Below are 17712 nucleotides of genomic sequence, written 5' to 3' on the forward strand. Positions count from 1 at the left end.
AACCATTGCCCTTATATTTTGGTCAGTAAAGAATGTGGTGCAAACCGTTGTCCTTGTTTGGTCAGTAAAGAATGTGGAAGAAGATTCCTGCATCCTGATTTGGATAATCATGTAGGAGGACCGAGAAATGGGAAATGGTGATCCTCTCTACCCTGTGTGTGGAAAGTTTCAAAGGAAATCAGAGCAGTCATTTTAAAAATGTGAGCAGACACACACACACACACACACACACACACACACACACACATGCAGACACAGACCTGATTATAATACCTTCTGTCCCCTACTTGGGGTAAGTGTCAATATAAAGACTGAATGTGTCCTAATGGACCATTGTTTGTGAAGTAGGAATTGTTGGTCACATTGTTGTGCAATCACAGGTTTGGTGCCCAAGGTACATATTTACAGAAAACATTTTGGAGATGGTGACCTAGTTTGGAAATGTTTTGTTAAAGCCTTTAATTTTATACACTTCGACTCTAAGACAGATACCAGAGTTATAGTAGTTTTATAGTCTTTATTGTTTTGTACCACAGACTTTGTATTTGTATAATCAGAATACAACAGAGGTTTTGTCCTGCTCCTACTCTAAGATGTTGAGGGTTAGATTGGAATAGCATTTTCTTCTCATTATTGTTGGCAAGAAAGGTGCTTGAATACAAGTATCCAACTCATTAGGTCTATACGCAGATACATTTGATTTCTACAAGCACCTGTGCCTGCAATGCATTGCACTTGTAAACACTGTGTCAAAGCAGATGGAGAGACTACTAAAATAGATTTGTTTTTGTCTGACATGAGTATATGTGCATTCCACTCAGAAACACAGAGAGAGCGAGAGAGAGAGAGAGAGAGAGAGAGAGAGAGAATGAAAGCTGAAGAAATACAGAGCTGCTGCTCTCCCACATGGAATATTATCAGCCATCACTTGCTTTAGAGTCAGCATACTCTCAGTGCCCCAGTGGAATAAACAGTCCTGCTCCCTTTCTATTTTCAGTGAATTTCTCTTTTACTCACTTTCTCTCTTTCCCTCTCCCTCTCTCTCTCTCTCTCTCTCTCTCTCCTTTTCCTCCTCTCACCGGAGACGAGGCCTTTTCTCGCAGCAGCAGGAAACAGCCTTCCATCCTCTCCCCTGACAGTCAGAGATTAGCGAACACATTTTCATTACACGCTGTGGCCGGATCTACGTCTGTAAAACACCACCGACTTCTGATAAGTGCTGTAGTGCATTGTCAAGCAGATGAGCTTCCTTTCAAGCTAGAAACAAAAACACTCAACCAAGTGGGGTGGAAAGGAGAGGTGCATGATGGGTGATGGGGCGAAGGTGGAGGTGGTGGAGAGGGTGGATGCGCAGAAAACACCAAGCAATCATCTGACAGAGGCTCATGTCTGGGCATCATAATGGCTGCCGACTGCTTGAATTGCTTTCAATTACAGATACAAGCCAAAAAAACAAAGCAGGATCAGTCAGGGGTAATTATACCTCCTGGGTGAATGCATCAGTGTCAGATTACTCTGCAGCTTTCACCCAGGTCAGAGAGGGCCAGACTCGCTCGGCATGCCACCTAGAGCCCTGGGAGGTACAAGGTACAAACCCCAGGACACTCAGGCATACGGTTTTATTGTCATTAATCAAGCATAATTTTTCTTATCTATATTATTTCATCCCACCTTGTCCAGATTCCAGCATCCAACAACATCCATTGTGTGGTGACGCAGCGGTAACGTCAACACCTGGCTAGCGGCCAAGCCGAGTGTGATACCTGAGTGTGATACCTGAACGTGCCACTGTGAGTCTGTATCGCTTTGGATTAAAGCGTCTGCTAAATCCTAAAACCCGTCAACTTTCACTGTAGCCTCAACGAAGGTGTCAAGCATCAAAAGGGCTCCTCACGGAGGAAGAGTTGCATTGGCCGCTCACCTTTGCATGCATGTATGACCAATGGACAGATAGGCTGAGGAGTTAGATGGTAATGTTATTACGAGAAAACCACAATTTAATCAAACTCCATACTGTATAATTAATATCTTGTATCTCTAATAAATTACCAAGTAACTAGTTTATCATCTATTGGATAAAGCACGGCATGGCATACGAGGACTTAGAGATATGTAATTGGTGGGTAAATTAACAATTTATTAGGCAATAAGCCTTAAAGGTAAGTGTAACCAATATCACTTCAATTGAGTGTAAGTCCAACTCAGGTAGGTTAACAACAAAAGAACAAAACAACAAAGTAAGCTTAACTGTAAACAAATTAGAAAATACACCAGATAAAAAAATGTATCAAATAAGAAAAATAACAAACCACAGAGAGAGAGAGGGAAGGAGAGAGAGAGAGAGAGAGAAAGGGAGAGAGAGAGGCTGAGAGGTCAGTCTGACCTCTCGCCAATAGCAGAATAATAAAGAGCAGAAGCCAAAGGAAGAGACCTTATCTCCAAGAGTCATACTGTTTTATCCAGCAACACCTTTGAATATCCACGACTCTCCCAACTTGCCTGCTGTTCATTGGTCATTTGGTGTGACAACACAGGTGTCAGGTTTACAAGCAGACTACAGTGTATCTCTTAGTCTACAGCTATGCACAGACTATTAGATTGTAATGAAATTATTATCAGACTGTTGCCCACATTACAAGTATTAATTTAAGACCAAACATGAATGTGTTATATTCATAACATACATTTTACAGATATTTCAGAAGTGGCAATCAGACCAGTTGGGTTTTCACTGTGTGACAATTATTTGGGCCTGGCATCCTGTGTAGTAGTAGGAAAGTCCTTTGATTGAAATGGGGGTAGCCATGTGGCAGCCATTTGCAGCTTCGGCCCAAATCTTGGCCTTGCAGCATATCTTTTAGATTACCCATCATGCATTAAGATGGCATGATAACACACGTGCAGAGGTTTGAGTAAGTGGTAGTCAGGGGAGCTGCTATAAAATTTGGGCCCTATGACATTCAACCCGAAGTCATATAACCATTCCAATGACTCTGAAGCTGTTAAATGAAGGTAAATTAAGCTTAACAACTTGCATATAAAGCTAAAAAACCTGCATAGTGTGCCTTTAATTGGCTAAATAATACCCAGTGTTTGGAAGTGATGAATCAGCATGTCCCTGGGTAGGCAATGATGGCAAACTTTGGCTCAACACAGATGGTAGACTGATAGGTGGTGTTGAGGAAACTAACCTGGCAACCCTCTGACCTTGGAAATCTCCAGTTCACACTCACACTTTTTTTTTTCAAATATACAACCAATTTGTACTCACTGTCATCAAACTATCCCTTTTTGTTCACTCAAAACACCCTTTTGTAAATCAAAGAAATCGACCAGGCCATACACTATGACCGATCAACATATTCATGCCAAAACAGATCCGTTGGTAAAGATGGATGTAGTGGTGACCTTGTCAGAAGTGTACTGTACCTCTTTTATTTATGGATCCTTTTTATGTGTTCTACTTTTATGGCTCTCTTAAAGTCTGCCACAGTATGTCACATGAAAGAAAGACTAGTGAATACATAAAGGCTTAAGTACAGCCTGAACTTAAACATCAAAAAAGAACCTTAAAGTGGTGAAGAAAGCAGCACATGTTTAAAGACTGCAGACACAGCTTCGATTTCCCTTTGCCTTAAAAGAATCAGAGGAATCCAAATTTGTCAGTTGTGTTGTAGTTATTGTTTTGATGTGTTGCTGAAGGTCATGATAGGCACTATAAAGATAGTTGTCTGCTTAACCTCTGTTTGTATATTGTTGCTCCTAAGTCATCTTATTGTCAGATAAAAGATTGTATGTGCAAAAGTGTTTGTAGTATAAATCCTGTGGTAGTTGTATATACTGTATGGGTGCTCTGGGTGCTTCTAAGAATGAACTGTTGGATGGTTTGCAGTGAATTTTTCCCTTGGGTTTGGCTCTCTTGATGTGTCCACTGAAATCATGCAAGCCAATGCCAGAGAAAACACACTAATTTATCTTTATGTAGGATGAATGGTACTGCCTTCTCTCCACAAGCGAAGAGAATCAATACCTATTATTCTCAGCATTCATTATTGCTTGGCTTTGTGACCATACAGTTGTGTTTCTAACATGATATCTAGCAGTGGATCGTTTCATATTCTGTGTTTCACAATTTAATGTTTTCTGATGTCAAAACTCTAAGTACTTTTAGACATTTAAAAGTACATTTTTGCTCTCTGCTGTTTGTTGAGGAGATTTGAAGAGCTGTGTTAAGATATTTGCCATGAATTTTCTTTCACAGTCCATCCAAACCCAAAGGTAGTATTTACAAATGATTTGACAAATGTCAAAACAAGCTTTGAAGTACAACACAAAGGACATCTATGGCAAAGGAAATACCCAGAATCTGTCATTTTTAGTGAGAATTAAATATGGGTAGCAAAAAGAATGACTGATTTGACTGATATGCACATTTTGTCTGTCTGTCTGTCTGTCTGTCTGTCTGTCTGTGTGTGTGTGTGTGTGTGTGTGTGTGTGTGTGTGTGTAATATTCTAATGAATATCATGCAACATGACAAACAATGAAGAATAACAATGAGCAGTATACCCATAAAGCTTCCCCAGAATGCTTTTAAAAGTGTAAATGCTTACTGCAACAGGTAAACATTTTTTTTAATTGATTAAAGGGTGAAAGTAAAAGGATGAATTGACAAGTCGATCGGAGCAACACTATAATTTGTCATGACCTTGTATTTGACTGGGGAAATTGGAGTTTTTGTGTTCAGTTGGAGCTGTGTGGTCCAAATACTGCAGCAGGGAGCGTTCCAAATTCCAAATGGCATTATCCCCAAATGAATACAGGTGTCTGGCCAATGGTAAATGTGGACGTAAGCCCTCAACCTGGTTCCAGGTAAACCTGCCAATATACCATAGATAGATCCAGGAAGTACACAATTATGTGCTGGAGAATGTTTTTGTTAAGAGGCAGTGAGTAATTGGCTTTATTGTGGCAATATTCTCTTGCCATTGGTGTTACAGATGTTTCAGGTGTGTGTATGAGATGGAACAGTGGGACTGCAACTTCAAGAGCAGTTGCTCCAATATTTACACGTTGTTACCATCTTTACACTGACACTTTGCTACTGTGCTCCACTGAAATAGCATCTAGAAGGGTTCCCAAAGAGCTTGTGGGGGGTTAGTTGCTATCTTTGACCCCTTCCTCAGTGGCCCCAAATACTGTCCTTCTGGGCATGGAATGCCTTTCACAAGGTTCCTTGACAACCATATTCTCACTGATGTCACTGGCCAAAATAAACACAGCAAGAGGTGTTTTCTTACTAGTCCATCACAAAAGTAAGGAAGGGGTTCATGACTCTCAGAAGTGGAACAGAAAGTATGTTTACCAAAACACTTGATAGCCTCTAGGGGTATCATGTCCTTCATGGTTGATATTCCTTTGGACAAATTACCTGGAATCCTCCAGAATCCTCCAGAGGTTTCTGCATCCTTCTCCAACTGCCATTATCACTCACCCCAAGGCTCTCCTAATGGTACACATAGAACTGCACCGAGGCCTTCTTGACTCTTCCGTGACCTCTGACCTCACAACCATCCATCTGTGTCCAGGAATAGCTATGCCTGTTTTCCTTCCCCTCTCTGAAAACAAACATTGCTGCCCTTGTGGATGGAGAAGCCCCCACAACCCTGCTGGAGTGGTAATGATAGCTTCTGGCCAAGCATGCAATCTGCCCGAGGCTTTGCCTTGAGTAATCACTCTTCCTTCACTGTCTTTGGGACAGTGGCTGGAGTGAAATGTTTGCTTCTCCACAAATAGCGTGTTCTCCAAGTACAGGTATTGACTTTATCGTCCACCGGCACATGCTCAGAGAAAAAGACACATTTTTCCCAAAATGCCACCTTTGTATTCTGACCTTTGTTAGACTGGGGTTGTCATCATAGGTGTCTTGGCAGGACGAGGCATGTGCAGTGTGCAGTGTTCCTCCTTCAGGTTTCATTCAGGCATTATGTTAGTTTAGTCCATGTTGCCTGTGTTCTCTAAAGACTCTTTCTTCAGTGAGTGAAGGTACTGTAAGCCTCAATGAGGGGTCCATCATGGTTCCAGCTATGTTTCGGTTTGGTGAGATTTGTTTTGCTTTGTTTGGGTTTGACAAACACACACACGCACGCATGCACACACACACACACACACAGACACACAAGCAGGCACATGCACACACACACACACACATAAACACACTCATTTACATTTACTTCTTCTTCTTCTTCTTCTTCTTCTTCTAGTTGTTCCCCTCCCTCTCCTTGAGACCTAGTGGGTAAATGAGTTGGGAAGGTGACTGTAACAGGACCCTAACAGACAATGGACTATAGACTCACATTATTGTCATTTCAATATTATACACTTGACACAGTGCATCTCATTCTAGATTCATAATCCCCATATGAGATTATGTGATCCCATGCTGTTGAATGGCAATTAATTGGCCCATGCTAATTTTGATCAATGATGCTCTTTTTCTACATTAATTAGGTTAGACACAGACATTTGCAAGGTATGTATCCTGTGAGGTATGTATCCTGTGAGGTTTATTGTGTGTGTTTGTTGCAAGCAATAGCTGAAATGCTGTCATAGGTGATGAAGTCCTGTCCAAGACTTTCTGCAGACGTGCCATTTAAACTGAATCACTAAGCTCAATCAATGCAACATTTATGAGTGTTTGTTGAGAAAGTGCAAAAGTTCAGCTGTGATAATGTCTCTTTGCCTCAAGACAGAGCCTGGAAGTTGTATATAACCTCAGGGAATGCTCAAGGCAAATCATCCTGAGCCACTGGCCAAGGGAATTCTGTTTTGATATTTTACTGACAACTATTTTTTTAGAGCAGGGGGAAAATGTTGGACTATTTTCTATGTTAGTAAGACGTCAAAAGTAAGCCATGTTGGGAGCTTACAACTACCATGAGATATTGTGCATACAAGCAATTAGACTTATTAGTAATCAAACTATGTTAAAGGACAATATCTCAGAGTATGGGCCTGAAAAAAATGTTGCCTTTTAAGATATCTAACAAGGGAGCGAGGCATCGTGGCTAGGGCTGTCACTTTACGTTCGAAAATCGATTGCACAATCGATTGAACCAAACAACACAAGTTTCGAAAAGTAAAATGGGGAATCGATTTTAACCAAATATTTACACTATTAATTTTAAACGAAATAAACAAATAAAAAAGATAGATGTAACAAAATTCACAAACAAGAATATAAGAATATAAAAGAATTCCGAAGTGCAGTAAGCATTGCGAAAGCTAAAAAGAAAATTCCCACCAATTTTACGCACCGGGAACAGCTGTTTCAATCAGCTGCTGTGCTGCTCGTGTTTTGCCAAAAAATGGAGGACAACGCGATCAACCTGTGCGACATGTAGAGAGACGAGTGATAGGCCCTAATAACTTGAGGAGATGTGGAAGTACTTCGGATTTTTGGTATATCAAACTATGGAGAAGAACAAAGCGGTAGGCTACGCAAACTGTGCAATCGAGTTCTACGTAGGCGAAATTTGTTTGACATTTCTAATCGTAAACACAGACACAGCTACGTTGAAGCCTGCAGCCATGTCACTGATGTAATGGCAGTCCACTCGGCTTACTGGTTTTCGAGAATGTTGCACTTCTGTTTGTCATTGTGCACGAAACTTCACGCCAATAAATCATCAGAAATATTGCTGGCTTGCGTCTTCAAGCGCCCTCTTTACGTTCGTCCTAATGCCTGTTAGTTGTTTGTGGATTGGCCTATATTTCGCGTTGAAAATGGAAGCGTCTTTAGACATAAAAAATCGATTTTACAATCGATTCAATGAACACTTACGTCTCAAAAATCGAACAGGATTTTTTCACAAAAGTGACAGCCCTAATCGTGGCATGTCCGAATCAATAATGCTGCCTTATAAGATTCCTTCGTTTTGCCAAATTTTGAAGGCAGCATAGATGTATCCTTCATGCTGCCTTCAACGTCCAAAATTCTATTTTGTTGTGAGCAACTGAACCTTACGTTATTCTTCTTTCCGGTATCCTGACAATGGCGTTCTGTGTTGCTATCTTGCTAGGCTGTCCGAAACAAAGTTGGTAGCCGGTACCTTGATGTCTGCTACGCCAAGTGACTCGGTAGAGATCTGAAGACAGCGGGGCAGCAGACAGCTGCCTTCCATTCCGTACAGACCCTGTGTGTTATCCATCTTAACAACTTGGAAATTATTTTAAGAAAGTGTTTAAGACTTATAGACTTCAGCGATGATGTCTCCTGTGTGGCCTGTGGGACTCAGGCATTGGGGGCTCAGGTATTCAGCAGTAATGAGTCTACCAGCCAAAAGCTCTCTGACAAGGTGAATTACATTAGTGCAACGACCACCTTCAAGAGGCCTAACTAAGCAACAAAATCAAATGAAAACACTGTGCACTTAAAATTCATGTAGGTCTAACACTGACCTATATGCTAATCCGTCCTTGGGAAGTGTGTGTAATTACAATCCAAAAAAATGTATTTCCAGGAAATTTCTCTAGAGGTTTATGTTCTTGGAGTGGTAATAAGAGACGCTTCCCTCCAAATATGTGCGTGTGTGTGTGTGTGTGTGGTTTTTATTAAACATTTTCTGAAGAAATAAGAGCATTTGAGAGAGAGAAAGGGGAGGGCATCATCTTTCATATGTTGTTTTGGCTCCAGCCAGATGAACAATAGTCTCCCACATTCCAAGAGTGAGGAGTGGGGAGGAGGGAGAAAAACAATTAGAGAATTAACCAGATTAAAATTCTCCATGGAAACGCTTTTATGCGTTGATCTGGTTTTGCCATGTTTGCCACAAGGCATATTCAGCAAGCAGCAGTCTTGTTTACCCTCAAACACAAACCTTTTGAAAGCTTGTTGGTTTGTTGTTTTCAGGTTTGTTTGAGAGGGTAGCCTATTTTAAGGAGCTGAAGGCTTTAGGTTATATGGTTATGGTTATGGTTATGGTTATGGTTATGGGATTTGGCAGACGCCTTTGTCCAAAGCGACATACAAATACAAAAACAATATAATATTTAAAATTTAACAGGGAACAGATTAGAATGTTGGTCAAACTATAATAAGGAGAATAGCAATAATAAACAACAATGTCAATTCAATCAATAGCCTAATAAAACAAGCAATAAAAATGAGGGGGAAAAGCAATAATAAACAATAATGTCCATTCAATCAATAATATAAAAACCATAACATGGTAAGACTACATTAAAGGAACCGTATGTAAGAAATGTATTTCAATTAATCATAAAATGGCCCTGATATGTCACTAGACATTAAGAAATCATGTTCATTTCAAATACGTATATCACTGACAACATTAGTCAGGCCAAGATATTTTCATTTAAAAAGTGAAGTTGCAGCCCTCAACTGATGTTGATGTTTCGTTTTGTCATGTCATGTTGTGTTTTGGCCTGATGCGCCACCCTCCACCTACAGTATCTACTAGTCACGAAGTCAGGGAGGGGATACACCGCTCTACAGTAATTTAAAACTGATTGCAGTACCAGTGTTGGCCACAATCTTACATATGGTTCCTTTAAGGAGAATATCAATAATAAACAATAATGTCAAATTAATCAACAGCCTAATGGAAATAAAACAGTATTATACAAACCATAATGCACAAGAAGCGCTTAAAGAACTAAGTGCATGTTGAACAGGAATGTCTTTAGACCTTGTCTTTATATTACTGAGGAATGTATACAGGTATATGTGCTGTACATCGTAAATGTGGCACACGTTTATGATGATGTCCTCCTTGCCTGGCTCTCCTCCACACCACAAACTGACAACAGTTCCTCCCTGCTCAAGCATAAACATTGAAATTCAAATGAATATTTGATGAATCTTGGGTAATATATGCATTCTTATGGAATACTGCCATAATTAGACACTGAAGTCTCTCTATTCTTCAACATTATTCCCTCTTTCTCTCCATCTTTCTGATGGTCATTCATGTGCAAGATTATACAAATGAGGAGTAATCACACTGTTCCCAGCATGTTGACCTCAGCAGTCCAGTATGATCGTGATGAAATTCTGCCCAAAATATATTATATTCTGCCCAAAATATATACTCAATTTTAAAACAGGTAACCTGACTTTTCTTTGATGTTCAGGTTTTCCCTTTGATGTCAAACCAAAAATAAATGGGCCATGTACATACATACACCAAGTTCATATAATCATGAATATTCACATGTTTGCTTATGTTTTAGATGTGAAATTATTCTCTTGTGACCTAATATGTGCTGTGTGTGTTTTCTGAAACTAAATTGGTGCACGTCATACTGATTCAATTAAAACTAGATGTACCGCATAGCGGTACAAACTATGACGACCGCTCTGTCACATTCTCTCTGCAAAAATAAATCACGCTTGTCATTTTGTCTCCATCACCTACTTCATCCCCTACTCTTGCAACTTGTGTGTATGTAAATGAGTGTTTATGTGTGTGTGTGTGTGCATGTGCCTGCTTGCCTGTGTGTGAGTGTGTGTGTGTGTGTATGTGTGTGTGTGTGTGTGTGTGTGTGTGTGTGTGTGTGTGTATGTGTGTGCAAGCATGTGTGTGTGTTTATGTGTGTGTGTGTGTTTATGTGTGTGTGCATGGTTTTGTGTACATGCGTGCGTGCGTGTGTGTGAGCGTGCGTATCTCTATGTGTGTGTGTGTGCCTGCGTACATGTGAGTTTGTGTGTGTGCGCATGCACGTGCGTGCGTGTGTGCGTGCGTGCATTCGTGAGTGTGTGCATGCGTGTATTAGTGATTGTGTGCATGCGTGCATTCATGAGTGCGTGAGTGCATGCTTATAGAAATTAAGTAAGAACCGACAACCCTTCGCTCAACACCACCATCTACAGGTCGATTGGTGTGTACAGTAACTAAATCTACACATACAATAATTATTTTATGCCCCCCCCACCGATGAACGGAATTACACATGTCATTATGATCCGACACCTCAAATTTCGAACATGTTCAAACATCTATGTTCACCTCAAGTTTTGAATGCGTCTGCCAGAGTAACCTGCAATTACAACGCCTAATTTTTGCTTTCTCATTTTTACCTGCTGTACTGCAAATGAGTGGTTATGGGGTGGGTTGAGATGGCCCCTTGAGACCAACATAAAAAAAAAAATTGGTCTTCCTAGGCCCTACGGTTCTCGAGATTTTCGCAGAAAACTATGTTCGTCTTACCCTCCTTTTGGGGATTCCAGTGCGACGAGTGGGCGATGGAGCAAAACGAAAATCAATGGTTCTGTGTCATCGTTGTGGGGCTACATGACCACTAAGTTTCGTACAGTCAGGTCTTTCAGTGTCCCGCGAATCGATGACACAAAATTACTGAAGAAGCGCAACGGTCATAATTATATTTGTTGTTAAAGTAGCCTAGAAATGTTGTCTATAAAGACATTTGTTAAAATGCAAATCAATGAAAAACTTTACTTTTAAGCATATTTGGAATTTCACATACAGTAAATACACGTCACCTGTATGTAACATATTTGTAACAGGTGGTAGATTTTGTCATAAGTTGTCCACAGTCAGTGTGCCTTGATACACATTAGTGATATCTAAATATTATCAGTAATGGGCCTGACAAGTTTGATGTATTAAGACATCGTAATTGCATGCAATATCAGATGTTTGCTAGAAATACTAAGAATTGCCATGACAAAGGGCCAATATTAGCATTAAACTATGTCATTACACATTGACTTACATTGACAGAATATTATATCTTCTGTGACATGTTTATAACAAGGTTTTATCACATTTAGGGCTCAAATGGTAAGCAACAAGTAATTTGACGGTCGTGAATTGCGCGCCCTATCTTTCAAAGTGTATTTGATGGTATCTAAAAAGGATTATATATGATGTTTAATACCCTGTAGAAGTTTATATTGAATCAGTTTCTAAAGTCACTATTCTGAAGGTCATACACATACTATAGAAACAGTTTGTACAGCTTGTGTATCCTTTTGCCTATGTGTCAAACTAAAAATGTTTACATCAATATTTTTATTGTTACTTCTGTTTTCATTTTTGGCAGTTATCTCGAAATGTGATGCGTTCACATGACATCAACAGGAAGCATTCCGAAAACCGGAGCCGGAGTCTGTCCTTATCCAGTTTAGAGCTCGCTCTGCATGCAGGTGCTTCCATCACATTACCCGCCATCATGAATTTTTATTGGCTGCCAAGTCTCTCGGCGAGGCCTCTATCTGTGGGCTTCATGACCGGCGCCGTCGACGGCATCCTCAATGAGCAGCACTGAGCCATCACCCAGTGCTTGGGCTCCGCTGAAATCAGTGTAGAACAAGCTTGACAGCATTCTGAGTGTGTGTATATGTGGACTTGCATATTATGTGTGTCTATGTGTGTGTCTGCGTGTGTGTGTGTGTGTTTGTGGGGGTATGGGTGTGGCTGTCATTGACTGCAATGTGTGTAAGTGTTTGTGTGTGTGTGTGTGTGTGTGTGTGTGTGTGTGTGTGTGTGTGTGTACATCTAAAACCCTTCTATTGTCCTTCTCTTCTTAAATGTTTGTTTAGCTTTAACTCATTTCTCTCTCTCCTCCTCGCTACAACCCACCCACCACCACCACCCTCACTCCCTTCCCCCTCTTAGCATACCTCAAGTCTCAGTCTGTAAAGGCATAATTTGGATCTTTAGCCATACTGGGGGGTTGAATTATCTCCACCATTGAAAAGGCTGCATAATGACACACTGTACGCCTCTTTCAAGACCCCTCCCCAGTGGAAATGGGGGGAGGTTTACCTCTCTTTCCCATCGGAGACGTGACTAAACCCAGCCATGCATGGGGGTAACATCATACATATGCAGATCGCTCCCCCGCCGCCGAGCCTGTCCCCAGATTCACTCCTGGCAACTCATAGCTGGTTTGAAGTGTTGATTTAACTCCAAAAAGCGACAGTGCGGGAGAAAAACGAAGGGGTAAGGGGGAGGAGTAGGAGGGGGGGGGTGAGGGCGATAAGGGCGGGGGAGTGGTGGGGGTGTAGAGGTTTCATCGATTGTTTCCGCCCCCATGAAAGTACCTCCCCAAGGTGGGGGTTTGGAGATGCCATCGGCCAAAGTTCCACTTGAAACGAGCCTGGGAGATGAAGGAACGGCTGGTGGCACGGGCTCCCCCTCTGGGCTCCACCAGGAGGATTTGGGGGATAAAGCGGCATTATCACCGGCAGAGAGTTTAGTGTCCTGCGCCGGTCAGCACACACGCCGATCCCATTTAAGGTGGAGATCTACGGGACCGCTCCTCTCATTTAGAACACAGCTGCGGGCAGCCTATCTCACAATCACACAATAATAACCTCTGAACAAACACAACAGGTCTGCTCCTCAAATAGACAACACGCTGAGTATTTCATCCTTCAGGATACGAAACTAGAAATATTTTAGCCCCTGTATAGCCCCGTTTTGGCCTTTTAGCCACTGTATATATTTATAAATGCAAAATAAAGACTTCCTGTCTATAAACCCTATTACCTTGTGTAAAGCTATTTACATATACCTTGGAAGACATGATATTGATGTTATTATGTATTATCTTTATTCATAATAAAGATGTACAATACATTGTTTTTATTACCGCAAATTGCTGGTGCTGAACAGTAGATACTTGAACGATATTACAGTGTATTAAATGGAGATTAGACATCCTGGACTTCATTGTGTGCTACAGGATACACTGTAATACAGACACCTGTAACATTTTAAAATACCTGTGACATGCATCATGAAGTATAATTCCTGAATAGCATTGCAAGATATCAGTGCTGATCCCATTTTGTGGGGAGGCCAAAGTTCTGGAGTTATGGGTTATGCAGATATTTCTTGGAATGCATAACAAGTTAAAACCAGCTGTGAATAGATGAAAATGAACAGCAGGTGACAAATGGCAATTTATTATTATGAAAAGTCAGAGCGTGGGAGAAGGGGGGGGGGGGGGGGGTTAATCCTATTTGACTTGTCTGAGTCGATGTGCCCTCTTGCCCAGTCACCATTTCACCAAAAATGGGTTTCCACAGATTTTGAGTCCAGCACAACTCTTTCTCAATGTCCAGTGTGTACCCAAGGCTGATATCTTGTGCTTCATCACCTTCCTGTGTGAAATACTCCCCAAAAATGTCACAGCCTGCGTTAGATCAACTCTGGAAAAGAGAACCGTGTGGCGTACGACAGGGCATCACAACACGACGGCAGCATTTCCCAAAGTTTCTGCATCTCTCCACACTCGAAGAGCAGATTTTTTAACTAAACTCTACTTAACAGCTCGCTGATGAATAAACCTTGGCAGGAAGGGCCTCCATCTTCATTCTTGTCATCATATCCGTCCAACGCCACACTTAAGATTAAGTGAGCGTTATCTCTCTTTACCCCTGTGCCTTTAGTGAGACAGAGACAGACAGAGACAAAGAGAGAGTGAGGAAGAGAGAGAGCAGGAAAAAAGGCAGAGTGAAGGATTGTTCTCAATGAGGCCGAACTTTCTGCCATACCTGTTCAAACTCCATCGGGTCTCAAATCCCTCATCTCGCCTTCTCAGCACGGCCCGCCCAACTTTATCATGACAGGGTCAGCGCCTGTCACTCAGGGCTCCATCAGAACAGATTTAATTTAGCGCGTCGCTGTGACAGCTTTTTAAAATCCATCTCTCTTTGCTGGCCGTCATTTGTGCAGCTGAGACAGTGAGATCTGTTGGTGATAAGATTGGGTCTGACAAGCAGCCCATCTCCCCTCTCTCTCTGTCTCACTTTCTCTCTCTCTCTCTCTCTCTCTCTCTCTCTCTCTCTCTCCCTGCTCTCTCTCCTCTTTCATTCTTCTTCTCATTTCTCTTTCTCTCATTGACTTGCTTTCATATCACCCATTTTTCCATGTCACCATTTTTCATCTTCTTGCCTCTCCCAGTGTCCCTCAAGCCTTCTTCTTCTTCCCTCTACCACTTGATTGTCTTGGACTTCTGCATTACTCTCAATCATTTCCTGGTTTCCTCTGTTCAGGTTCCTCACCTCTGTCATCCTCTCTCTCTTTCACACACAAACACACACACACACACACACACACACACACACACACACACACACACACACACACACACACGCGCAAACACAAACGCACACGCACACACACACACACACACACACATACACACACACACACACACACACACACACACACACGCACGCACACACACGCACACACACAGCTCTCCCTGTGAGATGGCTTATTGACAGGTCATTGATCCTGACGGCCAGGCGAGGTGTCACCTTCTGAGCACACATCTGTCATGTGCTCAGAGAGCCCGAACAGAGCTGGCGTCCCAAACTGGCCAGCTGGCGCCGGACGGGCTCCACGGATACTACTGCGAGTGCGGCAGGTTGAGAGGAGACGTCTCTGACATTTATCCATTCAGTCCCAGACCGCTCCGGCATGTGTTCTAACACACAGACATCTGCTCTGAGACTCTGAGTACTGTATATCTTTTAAGGGCAGTGTCAGGGTGTGTTTGTACATGAATATGAAGGACTGTGTGTGTGTGTGTGTGTGTGTGTGTGTGTGTGTGTGTGTGTGTGTGTGTGTGTGTGTGTGTGTGTGTGTGTTAGTATGCATGCTTGTATGCGTGGGTATGCATGCGAGACTCTGTGTGTGTGTGTGTGTGTGTTTGTGTGTGCGTGTGTGTGTACATGTGTGTGTGTGTGCGTGTGCGTGTGCGTGTTTATGTAATGTAGTGTCTTTGTGTTCCCATGTGCAGTTTGGTTCAACTTGTAAGAGACCAAACTGCCTGTGACCTGTAAGTGGAACAGCACACGCCACTGAAGCCTGATTAATCTCCATCTCTTCATCTCTGGCCTAATGTGTAGAGAGAAACACATCCACAGAAAAATAACCCCAGAAAAATGTCCAAAATACTAACTATTGGACTAAATTCCAAAATGTCCACACACCATGGCAGTCCAAGTAATATTGCAGAGCAAACCACATGCCCATGAATGCAACTCTTTTTTTGAAAGTTTCTTTTTTTTATTTTTTAGTGTATTTTTATGCTAACGACATGGATAAATTTGGCGAGAATAACACATGAGAGATGTCTTCCTCACCAGAGAATAGAGTGTGAATATGAAAGCCCCACCTTGTCATACAGCATCAAATGAACCAGGAACACACTGGGGAGACACAAAGTGTTGCATTGTTTTCACACTGAGCTTTATGTTCACAAAAGCAGAATAAGAGATACCTGGGACCATTTCAGCTCTGAGAATTGCTGTGGCTTGGTGCCCCCATTTTTTTTTATTAGAGCTGTATTCCCTCACTGAAGTAAACCAAGTGAAACACAGGAGCTTTCAATTGTGCTTATAATATACCCATATGGACAAGATCTGGGATGTAACATATAGGATTCACATTTGTCCTGTACAATACTTGCATATGCTTGCATATGCATTTCATATTAAAATAGCATGATGCCTTTCAATTTGTCAGGTAGTCAACACATACATGTTTATACGGTAAAAGGAGCCATAAGGCTATTAAATAGATCTAGGCTTCTAAGTGAAACATTTTTACATTTATATTTATACTTTTTTTCATAGGTTAAGAACCACTGACAAGGGTTTGTACTCTGCCTTTGTTATTGGCCTATCTGTGTTGTGCTCTCTGGATTTCCCATTGACCCTGTACTCGTTATTTGGACTAACTGTTGGATTATGATTGGACGGACTGTTGGATTGCCTGGCAACCCGTGAAGGAAAGACTTTTTAAACTGACATCGCTGTCAAGTTGTCTTCAAGGTATACTGTGAGTGAGCCGTAACCAAAAAATAAAATAAAAAATTAAGTTTGGATTAATGTTTATACAATGGATATTCCTGCTAGGCCAGACAGTGAGTTGGCTAGACAGCCTCTAAGGCAAACATTTGAATGATACACAGTAGTTTACAAAACTAGATGTCTGTCAGTGGTTCAGAGTGCTATAAGCTGCCCTTGGGTGCGGAAGAAGCTCAGACAGAAGCTACAAGGGGGCATATAAAATAGGGGAAGCAATGTTGGATGACTTTATGTTTGTTTATGATTATGTTATTGTTTCTTAGCAAATGCTTTAGTACAAAGCAACTTCCATTATATTTGAACCAAAGACCAAACAAAATGCACCAGAGAGGAAACTCACTCCTCCCTTCAGTGCTCCACAAGAAACTCCACACAGTGTCTTGTTATTGTTTGGGGGACAAGCTGCCTCCATTTTGTTTGTTTACAGTTCTCAAAGGCAGGGAGGGCTGTGTAAGAAGACCTTTTTGTAAAGTGTTCTCAGAGAATGCAGAGAGAGCTACCGAATGAGCAGATATTCACACTTACAAAAAGTGTGTTAGAAATCGCTTAGCATCACGTGGCCTACCTTTAAGGAGGTAATGGCAATAAATGTTTAAAGAGTTCTGTCCACATTCCAACTTCTGGTATTTCATTTTTTCTCCTGGCCACTGCTATACAGAATCCCACTGGTTCTTCTTCAAAGCATTATTCTTGTAGGCCATGTGATATAACTGCCCGTCTGTACGGCATGTCTCCAGACATAATTCCCCTGTTATGTCGCTGTCCAAGGTGCTGATTTCTACAGACATAGACACACTATGCCCTACAGATATGTAAACATCTATTCTTGCTCTATCCATTT

This window comes from Alosa pseudoharengus, unplaced genomic scaffold (genome assembly GCF_046254945.1).
Source record: "Alosa pseudoharengus isolate Yale_2024_CS ecotype anadromous, Long Island Sound unplaced genomic scaffold, YU_APseudo_1.1 YU_APseudo_1.1_scf_22, whole genome shotgun sequence".
Taxonomy (NCBI): Eukaryota; Metazoa; Chordata; class Actinopteri; order Clupeiformes; family Clupeidae; genus Alosa; species Alosa pseudoharengus.